Raw genomic sequence first — 18,557 nt, 5'->3', positions numbered from 1 at the left:
GATAAACTTTGATTTAGGAGTTGTTCTTCTGGGAAAATGATTTTTCTTATGAACATGAAACTATATCAATAAATCATGGTTAAACTCAAAGTGGAAGTATGTTTTCCAAAATGGTCATCTATACGTCGTTCTTTCGACTGAAATGACTACCTTTACAAAAATGACTTGTAACCTGTATTTCTGACTATAAACTTATACTTTTTCTATTTAGATTCATAAACTTAAGTTCAATATGAAACCATAGCAACTTGAGTCACTCAAAACGGATTTAAAACGAAGAAGTTATGGGTAAAACAAGATTAGATAATTTTTGTTGTTGTAGCTACGTGAAAATTGGTAACAAATCTATATTAATCATATCCTAGCTAACTCATATTGTATTATACATGTATTCTAATATATTATGTAATCTTGGGATACCATAGACACGAATACAATGTTTTGACATATCATATCGACCCATCTATATATATATTTCGGAACAACCATAGACACTCTATATGTAGTAATGTTGGAGTTAGCTATACAGGGTTGAGGTTGATTCCAAAATATTATATATACTTTGAGTTGTGATCTAGCCTGAGGCTTGTATACACGAGGTCGTGGATTGATCGAGATAATATATATTGCTTTATTTCTGTACATCTAACTGTGGACAACTAGTTGTAGGTTACTAACGAGGACAGCTGACTTATTAAACTTAAAACATTAAAACGTATTAAACATGTTGTAAATATATTTTGAACATACTTTGATATATATGTACATATTTGTTATAGGTTCGTGAATCGACCAGTGGCCAAGTCTGACTTCCCGACGAAGTAAAAATCTGTGAAAGTGAGTTATAGCCCCACTTTTAAAATCTAATATTTTGGAATGAGAATACATGCAACTTTATAAATGTTTTATGAAATAGACACAAGTAATTGAAACTACATTATATGGGTGAATGATCGAAGTCGAACATGCCCCTTTTTAGTTTGGTAGCCTAAGAATTTGGGAAAAGACCCCCAAATTTACGCGAATCCTAAAGATAGATCTATCGGGCCCAACAAGCCCCATTCTTGAATTTGGAATGCTTTAGTACTTCGATATTATCATGTCCGATGGGTGTCCCGGAATGATGGGGATATTCTATATGCATCTTGTTAATGTCGGTTACCAGGTGTTCACCATATGAATGAATTTTAACTCTATGTATGGGATGTATATTGAAATATGAAATCTTGTGGTCTATTATTATGATTTGATAATATATAGGTTAAACCTATAACTCACCAACATCTTTGTTGACGTTTTAAGCATGTTTATTCTCGAGTGATTATTAAGAGCTTCCGCTATTGCATACTAAAATAAGGACAAGATTTGGAGTCCATGCTTGTATGATATTATGTAAAAACTGCATTCAAGAAATTTATTTTTGATGTAATATATTCTTATTGTAAATCATTATGTAATGGTCGTGTGTGAACGGTATATTTTAGATTATCATTATTTGATAATCTACGTAATTCTTTTTAAACCTTTATCGATAAAATAAAGGTTATGGTTTGTTTTAAAAACGAATGCAGTCTTTGAAAAATGTCTCATATAGAGGTCAAAACCTCGCAACGAAATCAATTAATATGGAACGTTTGTAATCAATATGAACGGGACATTTCACCTGCTCTCCCTGCTACTCAGCAGATGATGTCTTCAATTTTTGAACTTGGTTATGTTGGAGCTACCAATGTTTCACCGACTAAGTTTCAGAAGAAATACTTGCACTCAAGGTGGTATGTGATCTTCTCAATCATTAACAGATGCTTGCTGATGACAAGGAGTGGATCCAACAGCTTGACTGTGCCAATGCTGAAATTGTTCTACTCTTTCACAAGAGTAGAGACTCCTAACTATGCAGAGTTTCTATGGGATTTGGTTCAGGCCCAAGTTGATAAGCCAAGGGGTTCATACATCCCTTGTGAAAGGTTTTTCTGTATCTTTATCCATGATGCTATAAATGCTTGTAGAAATGCAAATATATTTGTACCAGGTACACATGGATTACTGATGAAAAGGTTTGGGGAGCTGAAGATGAATACCCCAATGGTATTTGACAACCAATCCACCGCGTCGATTCTAAATTGGCTTGTGGGGATAGCTGCACCACAAGATGATCGAATGCATTCATATTTTGAGGCTGTATGAATTCCTCTTTCGAACCCGGTACAACAAGAACAATTTGAACCTGCCGCAGTTCCAGCCCCAGAGGTTGTAGAGGAACCTGTAGTACAACCACCCAGGCCAGCTAATCCTCCACTTAGGGTGAACCTCAAATGTTCTAGGGTAGCACACCAAGCTCAACCCGTGAGAATCAGGGAACCTAGTTCACCTAGGATTGAACCAACCCTTTCCACAACACCCGAAGTGAGCAGTGACACTGATTCTTCAGAAACTAAATCATCTCCTGAACATTCTCCTAAGAGAACTCGATTTATGCCCGATGAGATGATTCAGACTCCGCCAACCCAAAGAGTAACTAGATCTAGGACTTCGACACCTATCGTCCGCCAAGCAGTTACTCCAACCGTTGGTGATACGGACCAAGACCTAGAGCCGATTAGGTCACCCTCACCCATCTCCGTATCACATCCAATAATAATAGTAAGCCCTACACTAAATGAAGCACAAGCTTCGGTAGGCAAGAGAGCTAAATGCACTGATGGTAAAAAGACCAATAAGCCCATCCAATCTAAACAGTACTTAATAATAAATCCTACTCAGCAAGATGCTTCGGCATCTAAGGAAGTAAAGTCTTCCTCTGCAGTAAAGTCTGCGTTGACTCAATCGATTGAGGAAACTCAATCATTGAAGTCCAGAACGGCCAAAGGGGAGCTGAAAAGTCTTGAAAAGGCACTATGCGTATCGGCTGGAAATCCTCCTGTGCCTCAACGTACAACAGGGTCTCAAGGTCCGGCTTATCTTGATGAGGGAGATCTGCCGCGTCCCATGGAAAATAGTCAACATGACAATCCTTCGGGATATTTATCAGACTTCTAGCAGACTGATCCCTTGGTTCATGAAAGTGATCCATTGGTTCAAACCACTTCTCTTTCGGATTCTGAATCTCAGGGTCTGGAGGAAGAGTCATTAACTGAAAGAGATGTGCCACCTCATGGTATATCAATGATTTCAGGAGTTGGAGATAGCAATATCACTGCGAGATCTAAACCGATGGGTAGTTCTACTATTTTGTTAGAGTCCCACGAGACTAAAGTCATGGAGGCAGGTGCTTCAAAAGAACCTTTGCCGGTGACAACTCCGGTTGTTGCCCAACCTCCATCAGAAGGGGATATCACGAATCTGACTAGTAGTATGTACAGCCCTACATATAAGAATAATACCGCACGAATATCCTTACCTGCCCTCACGGAAAATCAAACACTTCCACCGACATTGCCTTCAACAGTTGCTGTTGATGCTGATGTTGTTCGTGGTTACACCGTTGTTTCACCAACTGGGTTACCTTCTTGGATTTCGAATAGATATGGATTAAGATATCTCTCTGATAATGAGGTGGAGGAACTATATCTTGCTGAGTTTGCTAAACAAACTGATCTTGATGAAGTTCGCGAGACTATGATGATTTATCTTGAGCAAGCAAGGGTAGTATATCCTTTATCTCCATGCAAGTCACCTGGACCAATTCACATACCTGATCATGATGATTTCGATCCCGACAATCTTCATGAGGGGGAGAATAGATAAGGTGGTTATCGGTCTAGTGGTTTACAAAGATCAAGTTATGAAGCTGGTGCATCTAGTCAACATAAGGATCAAGATGTTGTTGATATATCTGATTCTGAAAGTGATGAAATTGAGGAAATCTAGGGTGAAAGTTTTCTAGATGAATCGGAAGGTCAGAGAGAGGGTGACTCTGAAATGTCCCGTTCTTATTGATTAAAAACGTTCCATATTAATTGATTTCGTTGCGAGGTTTTGACCTCTATATGAGACGTTTTTCAAAGACTGCATTCATTTTAAAACAAACCATAACCTTTATTTCATCAATAAAGGTTTAAAAATCTTTACGTAGATTATCAAATAATGATAATCTAAAATATCATGTTTACACTCGACCATTACATAATGGTTTACAATACAAATATGTTACAACAAAATAAGTTTCTTGAATGCAGTTTTTACACAATATCATAGAAGCATGGATTCCAAATCTCGTCCTTATTTAAGTATGCGACAGCGGAAGCTCTTAATAATCACCTGAGAATAAACATGCTTAAAACGTCAACAAAAAATGTTGGTGAGTTATAGGTTTAACCTATATATATCAAATCGTAACAATAGACCACAAGATTTCATATTTCAATACACATCCCATACATAGAGAAAAAAATCATTCATATGGTGAACACCTAGTAACCGACATTAACAAGATGCATATATAAGAATATCCCCATCATTCCGGGACACCCTTCGGATATGATATAAATTTCGAAGTACTAAAGCATCCGGTACTTTGGATGGGGTTTGTTAGGCCCAATAGATGTATCTTTAGGATTCGTGTCAATTAGGGTGTCTGTTCCCTAATTCTTAGATTACCAAACTTAATAAAAAGGGGCATATTCGATTTCGATAATTCAACCATAGAATGTAGTTTCACGTACTTGTGTCTATTTTGTAAATCATTTATAAACCTGCATGTATTCTCATCCCAAAAATATTAGATTTTAAAAGTGGGACTATAACTCACTTTCACAGATTTTTACTTCGTCGGGAAGTAAGACTTGGCCACTGGTTGATTCACGAACCTATAACAATATATACATATATATCAAAGTATGTTCAAAATATATTTACAACACTTTTAATATATTTTGATGTTTTAAGTTTATTAAGTCAGCTGTCCTCGTTAGTAACCTACAACTAGTTGTCCACAGTTAGATATACAGAAATAAATCGATAAATATTATCTTGAATCAATCCACGACCCAGTGTATACATATCTCAGTATTGATCACAACTCAAACTATACATATTTTGGAATCAACCTCAACCCTGTATAGCTAACTCCAACATTCACATATAGAGTGTCTATAGTTGTTCCGAAATATATATAGATGTGTCGACATGATAGGTCGAAACATTGTATACGTGTCTATGGTATCTCAAGATTACATAATATACAATACAAGTTGATTAAGTTATGGTTGGAATAGATTTGTTACCAATTTTCACGTAGCTAAAATGAGAAAAATTATCCAATCTTGTTTTACCCATAACTTCTTCATTTTAAATCCGTTTTGAGTGAATCAAATTGCTATGGTTTCATATTGAACTCTATTTTATGAATCTAAACAGAAAAAGTATAGGTTTATAGTCGGAAAAATAAGTTACAAGTCGTTTTTGTAAAGGTAGTCATTTTAGTCGAAAGAACGACGTCTAGATGACCATTTTAGAAAACATACTTTCACTTTGAGTTTAACCATAATTTTTGGATATAGTTTCATGTTCATAATAAAAATCATTTTCTCAGAATAAAAACTTTTAAATCAAAGTTTATCATAGTTTTTAATTAACTAACCCAAAACAGCCCGCGGTGTTACTACGACGGCGTAAATCCGGTTTTACGGTGTTTTTCATGTTTCCAGGTTTTAAATCATTAAGTTAGCATATCATATAGATATAGAACATGTGTTTAGTTAATTTTAAAAGTCAAGTTAGAAGGATTAACTTTTGTTTGCGAACAAGTTTAGAATTAACTAAACAATGTTCTAGTGATTACGAGTTTAAACCTTCGAATAAGATAGTTTTATATATATGAATCGAATGATGTTATGAACATCATTACTACCTCAAGTATAGTAGGTAAACCTACTGGAAGTGACAAGAAATGATCTAGCTTCAAAGGATCTTGGATGGCTTGAAAGTTCTTGAAGTAGGATCATGACACAAAAACAAGTTCAAGTAAGATTTTTACTCGAATTAAGATAGTTTATAGTTATAGAAATTGAATCAAAGTTTGAATATGAATATTACCTTGAATAAGAAAGATAACCTACTGTATATAACAAAGGTTTCTTGATCTTAGATGATTACTTGGAATGGATTAGAAAGCTTGGAAGTAAATTAGTAAACTCGAAGGGATGTTTGAAGTGTTCTTGAAGTGTTCTTCCTATGATGATTATAGCTTGATTCTTGAAGTGATTTTTGATGAAGATGATGATTAACTACTGGAAAAATACGTTCATAATAGTGTGGGTGTGTTGAGAGAGAATTAGAAAGAGAATTGGAAGTGAAATGGAGTGAATGATGAGTGGTAATTGGTGAGTGGGGTTAAAAGGAGTTCTAGTTAGTTGACTAGCTCATGGTAGAAGTTAAAATTGATTAGTCATATATGACATAATCAAGAGTGGAATCCCATGCTAGTTCCTATTGGTATATACCCATAGTAAGTACTTTTGAAGCTGTGTATAATACGGGTAAAAATACGACTAGAATTCTTAATGAAAGAAAAGAATGGGAAAATAACTGTAACCATTTTCGTTAAGTATGAGTGTTTTGATATATGTCATGAAGTCTTCCAAAAGTATTTTAATACATCTAAATACACTACATGTATATACATTTTAACTGAGTCGTTAAGTCATCGTTAGTCGTTACATGTAAGTGTTGTTTTGAAACCTTTAAGTTAACGATCTCAATTAATGTTGTTAACCCATTGTTTATTATATCTAATGAGATGTTAAATTATTATATTATCATGATATTATGATATATTAATATATCTTAATATGATATTTATACATTTAAATGTCGTTACAACGATAATCGTCACATATATGTCTCGTTTCGAAATCCTTAAGTTAGTAGTCTTGTTTATATGTATATAACTCATTGTTAATATACTTATGGAGATACTTACTTATCATAATCTCATGTTAACCATATGTATATCCATATATATATCGTCATGTCGTTTTTACAAGTTTTAACGTTCGTGAATCGCCGGTCAACTTGGGTGGTCAATTGTCTATATGAAACATATTTCAATTAATCAAGTCTTAACAAGTTTGATTGCTTAACATGTTGGAAACATTTAATCATGTAAATATAAATCTCAATTAATATATATAAACATGGAAAAGTTCTGGTCACTACAGTACCTACCCGTTAAATAAATTTCGTCCCGAAATTTTAAGCTGTTGAAGGTGTTGACGAATCTTCTGGAAATAGATGCGGGTATTTATTCTTCATCTGATCTTCATGCTCCCAGGTGAACTCGGGTCCTCTACGAGCATTCCATCGAACCTTAACAATTGGTATCTTGTTTTGCTTAAGTCTTTTAACCTCACGATCCATTATTTCGACGGGTTCTTCGATGAATTGAAGTTTTTCGTTGATTTGGATTTCATCTAACAGAATAGTGAGATCTTCTTTAGCAAAACATTTCTTCAAATTCGAGACGTTGAAAGTGTTATGTACAGCTGCGAGTTGTTGAGGTAACTCAAGTCGGTAAGCTACTGGTCCGACACGATCAATAATCTTGAATGGTCCAATATACCTTGGATTTAATTTCCCTCATTTACCAAATCGAAAAACGCCTTTCCAAGGTGCAACTTTAAGCATGACCATCTCTCCAATTTCAAATTCTATATCTTTTCTTTTAATGTCAGCGTAGCACTTTTGTCGACTTTGGGCGGTTTTCAACCGTTGTTGAATTTGAATGATCTTCTCGGTAGTTTCTTGTATAATCTCCGGACCCGTAATCTGTCTATCCCCCACTTCACTCCAACAAATCAGAGACCTGCACTTTCTACCATAAAGTGCTTCAAACGGCGCCATCTCAATGCTTGAATGGTAGCTGTTGTTGTAGGAAAATTCTGCTAACGGTAGATGTCGATCCCAACTGTTTCCGAAATCAATAACACATGCTCGTAGCATGTCTTCAAGCGTTTGTATCGTCCTTTCGCTCTGCCCATCAGTTTGTGGATGATAGGCAGTACTCATGTCTAGACGAGTTCCTAATGCTTGCTGTAATGTCTGCCAGAATCTTGAAATAAATCTGCCATCCCTATCAGAGATAATAGAGATTGGTATTCCATGTCTGGAGACGACTTCCTTCAAATACAGTCGTGCTAACTTCTCCATGTTGTCATCTTCTCTTATTGGCAGGAAGTGTGCTGATTTGGTGAGACGATCAACTATTACCCAAATAGTATCAAAACCACTTGCAGTCCTTGGAAATTTAGTGATGAAATCCATGGTAATGTTTTCCCATTTCCATTCTGGGATTTCGGGTTGTTGAAGTAGACCTGATGGTTTCTGATGCTCAGCTTTGACCTTAGAACACGTCAAACATTCTCCTACGTATTTAGCAACATCGGCTTTCATACCCGGCCACCAAAAATTTTTCTTGAGATCCTTGTACATCTTCCCCGTTCCAGGATGTATTGAGTATCTGGTTTTATGAGCTTCTCTAAGTATCATTTCTCTCATATCCCCAAATTTTGGTACCCAAATTCTTTCAGCCCTATACCGGGTTCTGTCTTCCCGAATATTAAGATGCTTCTCCGATCCTTTGGGTATTTCATCCTTTAAATTTCCCTCTTTTAAAACTCCTTGTTGCGCCTCCTTTATTTGAGTAGTAAGGTTATTATGAATCATTATATTCATAGATTTTACTCGAATGGGTTCTCTGTCCTTCCTGCGCAAGACATCGGCTACCACATTTGCCTTCCCCGGGTGGTAACGAATCTCAAAGTCGTAATCATTCAACAATTCAATCCGCCTACGCTGCCTCATATTCAGTTGTTTCTGATTAAATATGTGTTGAAGACTTTTGTGGTCGGTATATATAATACTTTTGACCCCATATAAGTAGTGAATCCAAGTCTTTAATGCAAAAACAACCGCGCCTAATTCCAAATCATGCGTCGTATAATTTTGTTCGTGAATCTTCAATTGTCTAGACGCATAAGCAATCACATTCGTTCGTTGCATTAATACACAACCGAGACCTTGCTTTGATGCGTCACAATAAATCACAAAATCATCATTCCCTTCAGGCAATGACAATATAGGTGCCGTAGTTAGCTTTTTCTTCAATAACTGAAACGCTTTCTCTTGTTCATCTTTCCATTCAAATTTCTTCCCTTTATGCGTTAATGCAGTCAAGGGTTTTGCTATTCTGGAAAAGTCTTGGATGAACCTTCTGTAGTAACCAGCTAGTCCTAAAAATTGGCGTATGTGTTTCGGAGTTTTCGGGGTTTCCCACTTTTCAACAGTTTCTATCTTCGCCGGATCCACCTTAATACCTTCTTTGTTCACTATGTGACCGAGGAATTAAACTTCTTCCAACCAAAATGCACACTTTGAAAACTTAGCGTACAATTCTTCCTTCCTCAATACTTCTAACACCTTTCTCAAATGTTCACCGTGTTCTTGGTCATTCTTTGAGTAAATAAGTATGTCATCAATGAAAACAATGACAAACTTGTCAAGGTATGGTCCACACACTCGGTTCATAAGGTCCATGAACATAGCTGGTGCATTAGTTAAACCAAACGGCATGACCATAAACTCGTAATGACCGTAACGTGTTCTGAAAGCAGTCTTTGGAATATCATCTTCTTTCACCCGCATTTGATGATACCCAGAACGTAAGTCAATCTTTGAATAAACAGACGATCCTTGTAGTTGATCAAATAAGTCGTCGATTCTCGGTAGTGGGTAGCGGTTCTTGATGGTAAGTTTGTTGGTAGTCGATACACAACCTGAATGTACCATCTTTCTTCTTGACAAACAAAACAGGAGCTCCCCACGGTGATGTGCTTGGTCGAATGAAACCACGCTCTAAAAGTTCTTGTAATTGGCTTTGCAGTTCTTTCATCTCGCTAGGTGTGAGTCTGTAAGGAGCACGAGCTATTGGTGCAGCTCCTGGTACAAGATCTATTTGAAATTCAACGGATCGATGTGGGGGTAATCCCGGTAATTCTTTCGGAAATACATCGGGAAATTCTTTTGCGACGGGAACATCATTGATGCTCTTTTCTTCAGTTTGTACTTTCTCGACGTGTGCTAGAACAGCATAGCAACCTTTTCTTATTAGTTTTTATGCCTTCAAATTACTAATAAGATGTAGCTTCGTGTTGCCCTTTTCTCCGTACACCATTAAGGGTTTTCCTTTTTCTCGTATAATGCGAATTGCATTTTTGTAAGAAACGATCTCTGCTTTCACTTCTTTCAACCAGTCCATACCGATTATCACATCAAAACTCCCTAACTCTACTGGTATCAAATCAATCTTAAATGTTTCGCTAACCAGTTTAATTTCTCGATTCCGACATATATTATCCGCTGAAATTAATTTACCATTTGCTAATTCGAGTAAAAATTTACTATCCAAAGGCGTCAATGGACAACTTAATTTAGCACAAAAATCTCTACTCATATAGCTTCTATCCGCACCTGAATCAAATAAAACGTAAGCAGATTTATTGTCAATAAGAAACGTACCCGTAACAAGCTCCGGGTCTTCCTGTGCCTCTGCCGCATTAATATTGAAAACTCTTCCGCGGCCTTGTCCATTCGTGTTCTCCTGGTTCGGGCAATTTCTAATAATGTGGCCCGGTTTTCCACATTTATAACAAACTACATTGGTATAACTTGCTCCGACACTACTTGCTCCGCCATTACTCGTTCCGACACCATTTGTTCCTTTCGTTCTATTAACCCCTGGTCCGTAGACCTCACACTTCGCCGAGATATGACCATTTCTTTTACACTTGTTGCAAAATTTGGTGCAGAACCCCGAGTGATACTTTTCACACCTTTGGCATAGCTGCTTCTGATTGTTGTTGTTGTTGCGGTTATTATTGTTGTTGGGATGATTGTTGTAGTTGCTGTTGTTGTTGTTGTTGTTGTTGTTGTTGGGCCGTTTGTTGTAGTTGCGATTGATGTTGCGATTGTTGGGATAATTGTTGCGATTATTGTTGTAATTACTGTTGTTGTTGTATTGGTGATTCTTATCACCGTTTTCCTCCCACTTTCTTTTGACTTGCTTCACATTGGCCTCTTCAGCAGTCTGTTCTTTAATTCTTTCTTCAATCTGGTTCACTAGTTTGTGAGCCATTCTACATGCCTGTTGTATGGAGGCGGGCTCGTGTGAACTTATATCTTCTTGGATTCTTTCCGGTAATCCTTTCACAAACGCGTCGATCTTCTCTTCCTCATCTTCGAATGCTCCCGAACACAATAGGCACAATTCTGTGAATCGTCTTTCGTACGTGGTAATATCAAATCCTTGGGTTCGTAAGCCTCTAAGTTCTGTCTTGAGCTTATTGACCTCGGTTCTGGGATGGTACTTCTCGTTCATCAAGTGCTTGAATGCTGACCACGGTAGTGCGTACGCATCGTCTTGTCCCACTTGCTCTAGATAGGTATTCCACCATGTTAACGCAGAACCTGTAAAGGTATGCGTAGCGTACTTCACTTTGTCCTCTTCAGTACACTTACTTATGGCAAACACCGATTCGACCTTCTCGGTCCACCGTTTCAATCCGATCGGTCCTTCGGTTCCATCAAATTCCAAAGGTTTGCAGGCAATGAATTCTTTGTAGGTGCATCCTACACGATTTCCTGTACTGCTAGATCCAAGGTTATTGTTGGTATGTAGCGCAGCTTGTACTGCGGCTATGTTTGAAGCTAGAAAAGTACGGAATTCCTATTCATTCATATTCATGGTGTGTCGAGTAGTCGGTGCCATTTCCTTCAAAATAGTCAAATGGAACAAGTTAATCATACAGAATATTAAGAGTAGTTAATAGTATTTCGTTGCATAATATGAACTCATTTATAAAAGCTTTTTCTTCATATTAGCGTTTTATAAGTTTAAATTCGGGTAGTACCTGCCCGTTAAGTTCATACTTAGTAGCTAATATACAATTCAACTACTACAATTCTATATGAAAAACTGATTATAATAATATTTTGCGTTCAAACTTTTATACAATATTTTACAAACTTACAATACCGCTTATTTTACATAAGGCATGAAATATAGCACACAATAACTTTGATACAAGATAGTTGTGAAGATAATTCTAGCTAGTACACAAGTCGTTCAGCAAAGGCAATAAAGACACGTAATTCATACGTCCAGAAACAAGTCATGCATTCTGGTTTTACTAGGACTACTTCCCATCCTTGGTCTTGTAGAACATAACCGTTATGGCCGTTGATAAGACAGCGTGTTGTAACGTCGTCAAAGGGACGAGGGTTACGTAATGTCCAACAGTCCCGTAACAATCTAAAAACCTCATTTCTTACCCCAATTACCGACTCCGTCACTTGTGGGAACGTTTTGTTTAATAGTTGTAGGCCGATGTTCTTGTTCTCACTTTGGTGAGAAGCGAACATTACTAATCCGTAAGCATAACATGCTTCTTTATGTTGCATGTTAGCCGCTTTTTCTAAATCAAGTCCAATATTCGGATATATTGAGTCAAAATAATTTCTTAACCCATTGCTTAAAATAGCATTTGGGTTCCCCGCAATATATGCGTCAAAGTAAACACATCGTAACTTATGGATTTCCCAATGTGATATCCCCCATCTTTCGAACGAAAGCCTTTTATAAACCAAGGCATTCTTGGAACGTTCTTTGAATGTCTTACAAACTGATCTCGCCTTAAATAGTTGTGCCGAAGAATTGTGACCGACTCTAGACAAGATTTCATCAATCATGTCTCCGGGTAGGTCTCTTAAAAGATTGGGTTGTCTATCGATTTTGTGTTTTTATACTGTAAAATAGACAAGAGTTAGATTCATAAAAAAATACTTATTAATACAAGCAATTTTTACATATATCATAAAGCATAAGCACACTATATTACTTATATTACACCACACGAATACAACTATCTTATTCCGACTCGCTTGTTTCTTCTTCTTCGGTTTTGGTTCGTTTTGCCAAGTTTCTAGGGATATATGATGTTCTCCTAATACGAGCCGTAATTTTCCACATTGGTTTAGAAAAACCTGGTGGTTTAGAGGTTCCCGGGTCATTGTTACAACTTAAGGACTTCGGGGGTTGACGATACATATAAAGTTCATCGGGGTTGGAATTAGATTTCTCTATTTTTATGCCATTTCCCTTATTATTTTCTTTTGCCTTTTTAAATTCAGTTGGGGTAATTTCTATAACATCATCGGAATTCTTGTCGGAATCCGATTCATCGGAGAATTGGTAATCCTCCCAATATTTTGCTTCCTTGGCGGAAACACCATTGACCATAATTAACCTTGGTCGGTTGGTTGAGGATTTTCTTTTACTTAACCGATTTATTATTTCTCCCACCGGTTCTATTTCTTCATCCGGTTCCGATTCTTCTTCCGGTTCCGATTCTTCTTCCGGTTCCGACTCTTCTTCCGGTTCCTCTTCGGGAACTTGTGAATCAGTCCACGAATCATTCCAATTTACATTTGACTCTTCATTATTATTAGGTGAGTCAATGGGACTTGTTCTAGAGGTAGACATCTATCACATAATATCAAACGCGTTAAGAGATTAATATATCACATAATATTCACATGTTAAAAATATATAGTTTCCAACAAAATTTGTTAAGCAATCATTTTTCAAGTAAACACGGTCGAAGTCCAGACTCACTAATACATCCTAACAAACTTGATAAGACACACTAATGCAAAATTCTGGTTCTCTAAGACCAACGCTCTGATACCAACTGAAATGTCCCGTTCTTATTGATTAAAAACGTTCCATATTAATTGATTTCGTTGCGAGGTTTTGACCTCTATATGAGACGTTTTTCAAAGACTGCATTCATTTTAAAACAAACCATAACCTTTATTTCATCAATAAAGGTTTAAAAATCTTTATGTAGATTATCAAATAATGATAATCTAAAATATCCTGTTTACACACGACCATTACATAATGGTTTACAATACAAATATGTTACAACAAAATAAGTTTCTTGAATGCAGTTTTTACACAATATCATACAAGCATGGATTCCAAATCTCGTCCTTATTTAAGTATGCGACAGCGGAAGCTCTTAATAATCACCTGAGAATAAACATGCTTAAAACGTCAACAAAAAATGTTGGTGAGTTATAGGTTTAACCTATATATATCAAATCGTAACAATAGACCACAAGATTTCATATTTCAATACACATCCAATACATAGAGATAAAAATCATTCATATGGTGAACACCTGGTAACCGACATTAACAAGATGCATATATAAGAATATCCCCATCAATCCGGGACACCCTTCGGATATGATATAAATTTCGAAGTACTAAAGCATCCGGTACTTTGGATGGGGTTTGTTAGGCCTAATAGATCTATCTTTAGGATTCGCGTCAATTAGGGTGTCTGTTCCCTAATTCTTAGATTACCAGACTTAATAAAAAGGGGCATATTCGATTTCGATAATTCAACCATAGAATGTAGTTTCACGTACTTGTGTCTATTTTGTAAATCATTTATAAACCTGCATGTATTCTCATCCCAAAAATATTAGATTTTAAAAGTGGGACTATAACTCACTTTCACAGATTTTTACTTCGTCGGGAAGTAAGACTTGGCCACTGGTTGATTCACGAACCTATAACAATATATACATATATATCAAAGTATGTTCAAAATATATTTACAACACTTTTAATATATTTTGATGTTTTAAGTTTATTAAGTCAGCTGTCCTCGTTAGTAACCTACAACTAGTTGTCCACAGTTAGATATACAGAAATAAATCGATAAATATTATCTTGAATCAATCCACGACCCAGTGTATACATATCTCAGTATTGATCACAACTCAAACTATACATATTTTGGAATCAACCTCAACCCTGTATAGCTAACTCCAACATTCACATATAGAGTGTCTATAGTTGTTCCGAAATATATATAGATGTGTCGACATGATAGGTCGAAACATTGTATACGTGTCTATGGTATCTCAAGATTACATAATATACAATACAAGTTGATTAAGTTATGGTTGGAATAGATTTGTTACCAATTTTCACGTAGCTAAAATGAGAAAAATTATCCAATCTTGTTTTACCCATAACTTCTTCATTTTAAATCCGTTTTGAGTGAATCAAATTGCTATGGTTTCATATTGAACTCTATTTTATGAATCTAAACAGAAAAAGTATAGGTTTATAGTCGGAAAAATAAGTTACAAGTCGTTTTTGTAAAGGTATTCATTTCAGTCGAAAGAACGACGTCTAGATGACCATTTTAGAAAACATACTTCCACTTTGAGTTTAACCATAATTTTTGGATATAGTTTCATGTTCATAATAAAAATCATTTTCTCAGAATAACAACTTTTAAATCAAAGTTTATCATAGTTTTTAATTAACTAACCCAAAACAGCCCGCGGTGTTACTACGACGGCGTAAATCCGGTTTTACGGTGTTTTTCATGTTTCCAGGTTTTAAATCATTAAGTTAGCATATCATATAGATATAGAACATGTGTTTAGTTAATTTTAAAAGTCAAGTTAGAAGGATTAACTTTTGTTTGCGAACAAGTTTAGAATTAACTAAACTATGTTCTAGTGATTACGAGTTTAAACCTTCGAATAAGATAGTTTTATATATATGAATCGAATGATGTTATGAACATCATTACTACCTCAAGTTTAGTAGATAAACCTACTGGAAGTGATAAGAAATAATCTAGCTTCAAAGGATCTTGGATGGCTTGAAAGTTCTTGAAGTAGGATCATGACACAAAAACAAGTTCAAGTAAGATTTTTACTCGAATTAAGATAGTTTATAGTTATAGAAATTGAATCAAAGTTTGAATATGAATATTACCTTGAATAATAAAGATAACCTACTGTATATAACAAAGGTTTCTTGATCTTAGATAATTACTTGGAATGGATTAGAAAGCTTGGAAGTAAATTAGTAAACTTGAAGGGATTTTTGAAGTGTTCTTGAAGTGTTCTTCCTATGATGATTATAGCTTGATTCTTGAAGTGATTTTTGATGAAGATGATGATTAACTACTGGAAAAATACGTTCATAATAGTGTGGGTGTGTGGAGAGAGAATTATAAAGAGAATTGGAAGTGAAATGGAGTGAATGATGAGTGGTAATTGGTGAGTGGTGAGTGGGGTTAAAAGGAGTTCTAGTTAGTTGACTAGCTCATGGTAGAAGTTAAAATTGATTAGTCATACATGACATAATCAAGAGTGGAATCCCATGCTAGTTCCTATTGGTATATACCCATAGTAAGTACGTTTTGAAGCTGTGTATAATACGGGTAAAAATACGACTAGAATTCTTGATGAAAGAAAAGAATGGGAAAATAACTGTAACCATTTTCGTTAAGTATGAGTGTTTTGATATATGTCTTGAAGTCTTCCAAAAGTATTTTAATACATCTAAATACACTACATGTATATACATTTTAACTGAGTCGTTAAGTCATCGTTAGTCGTTACATGTAAGTGTTGTTTTGAAACCTTTAAGTTAACGATCTCAATTAATGTTGTTAACCCATTGTTTATTATATCTAATGAGATGTTAAATTATTATATTATCATGATATTATGATATATTAATATATCTTAATATGATATTTATACATTTAAATGTCGTTACAACGATAATCGTCACATATATGTCTCGTTTCGAAATCCTTAAGTTAGTAGTCTTGTTTATATGTATATAACTCATTGTTAATATACTTATGGAGATACTTACTTATCATAATCTCATGTTAACCATATGTATATCCATATATATATCGTCATGTCGTTTTTACAAGTTTTAACATTCGTGAATTGCCGGTCAACTTGGGTGGTCAATTGTCTATATGAAACATATTTCAATTAATCAAGTCTTAACAAGTTTGATTGCTTAACATGTTGGAAACATTTAATCATGTAAATATAAATCTCAATTAATATATATAAATATGGAAAAGTTCGGGTCACTACAGACTCAGGGATGCTAATGATTATGGATTCAGCTGATCAATCAGAGAATAAGTCAGCTCAAGAGGACAATCAAAATTTTGATAATATTGAAGATATTTTAAAGGGGTCATCCAGTGTTGCCAATGAATTCAATGAACATCAATTTGTCAATTTGACACCTCCAACCGATGAATTTGGAATACACTTTGAAAAGGAGATTTTCTCTAATGGTAAGGAAGATACTACGACTCCTCCTGATCTGAATGTTCCATTTCAAATTGCAGAGATTGTTCTTGAGCATGATGCTGATTTCCAACTAAGTGAGGAAGAAGAGAAGATGATTCTTCGTTCACCATTCATTGAACAACAAGCGTATAGAATCTATGGTGATTCGATCTCATCCTTTCTACATCAATGAGTGTTTTGGGTGTATGGAAATATCATAAGAATCCGGAATATCTCAAGCTTATCTGAGTGTTCGTGACAAATTTAAATTGAAGAATGAAGAGAAACTTCAAGAGCAGCAAAATTCAGAGATCAAAAGCATTAATAAGGTTTTGATGATTAATAAGGATGGAGTAAAGATGCCAATGTTTCAAGTAACAAGAATGGATGATAAGGATTATCAGTTCTCAGAAGTGGATTTTGATAAACTGAAGATGGACGACATTATTTTTATCTACAATTACTTGATTGACTTGAATGAATCTGTAACAACTTATCATGCTACTGCGATGAAGGCAGTCTACAGATTCATTCTTGACTCGATGAGATGGATGTCTGTTCACGATTTTCAGATGGGGTTAGAATCTGGACACAAAAAGCTCGGAATCAATCCGCCAAATCAAGTGATTGAAGAGCTAAGATATATGTCCTTACTTGAAGTAAGTGACTGTCCATATGGGTTTGTGTTTGTCAATTTTCACTATACAAAGGTCTTCATCAGAGTCACAGATTTCAGAAGATACTCAGACGGAACGTTGATGTATGCCTTCAAATATTTGAGATGAAGACTGATCAATAACTGCTATTCAACTGAAGATAAAGAGATTGTCAAATACATACTTAAGAGATTTAAAAGTCGTCTAAAGACAAGAGTGAACATACAAAGATATGAGAATCTCAAGGGATTCAAATCTAAAGTTCACTTCAGAGGAACAAAGTTCCTTTAGATGTTTTTAAATAGGATTATATTGTTTAACACTAAGGGGAAGATTGTTAGGACCCCGAAATTGTATAGTGTTAATGTGAAATAAGCTTAAATGATGGTTCTTTAGAAGAGGGCTATATAAGGAACCTAAGTGGTCCTAATTAGATAGCCATTGCATTGTAAACGAGTTCTAGAAGCTGTGGAATGTAAATCTTGTTGATTCTCTCTCATACCGAATCTCCTTCACACTTACCGAATCTCATTCTAACTTGTCTTTTCTTCTAATCTCAACATGATCTGACCTATCAATGATCAAAAAGTTTTTGTTACAAAATAGACATAAGAGTAAAATAAGGTCAAAACATTTTGCGTAAACCGAACCAAATTCTCCAAAAGAGAATTGCATAACCAAAGGCGTAATTTGACCCATTAT

Source organism: Rutidosis leptorrhynchoides, chromosome 8, assembly GCF_046630445.1.
Source record: "Rutidosis leptorrhynchoides isolate AG116_Rl617_1_P2 chromosome 8, CSIRO_AGI_Rlap_v1, whole genome shotgun sequence".
NCBI lineage: Eukaryota > Viridiplantae > Streptophyta > Magnoliopsida > Asterales > Asteraceae > Rutidosis > Rutidosis leptorrhynchoides.
The sequence above is the reverse complement of the archived record's forward strand: the minus strand, read 5'-3'. Positions refer to the sequence as shown.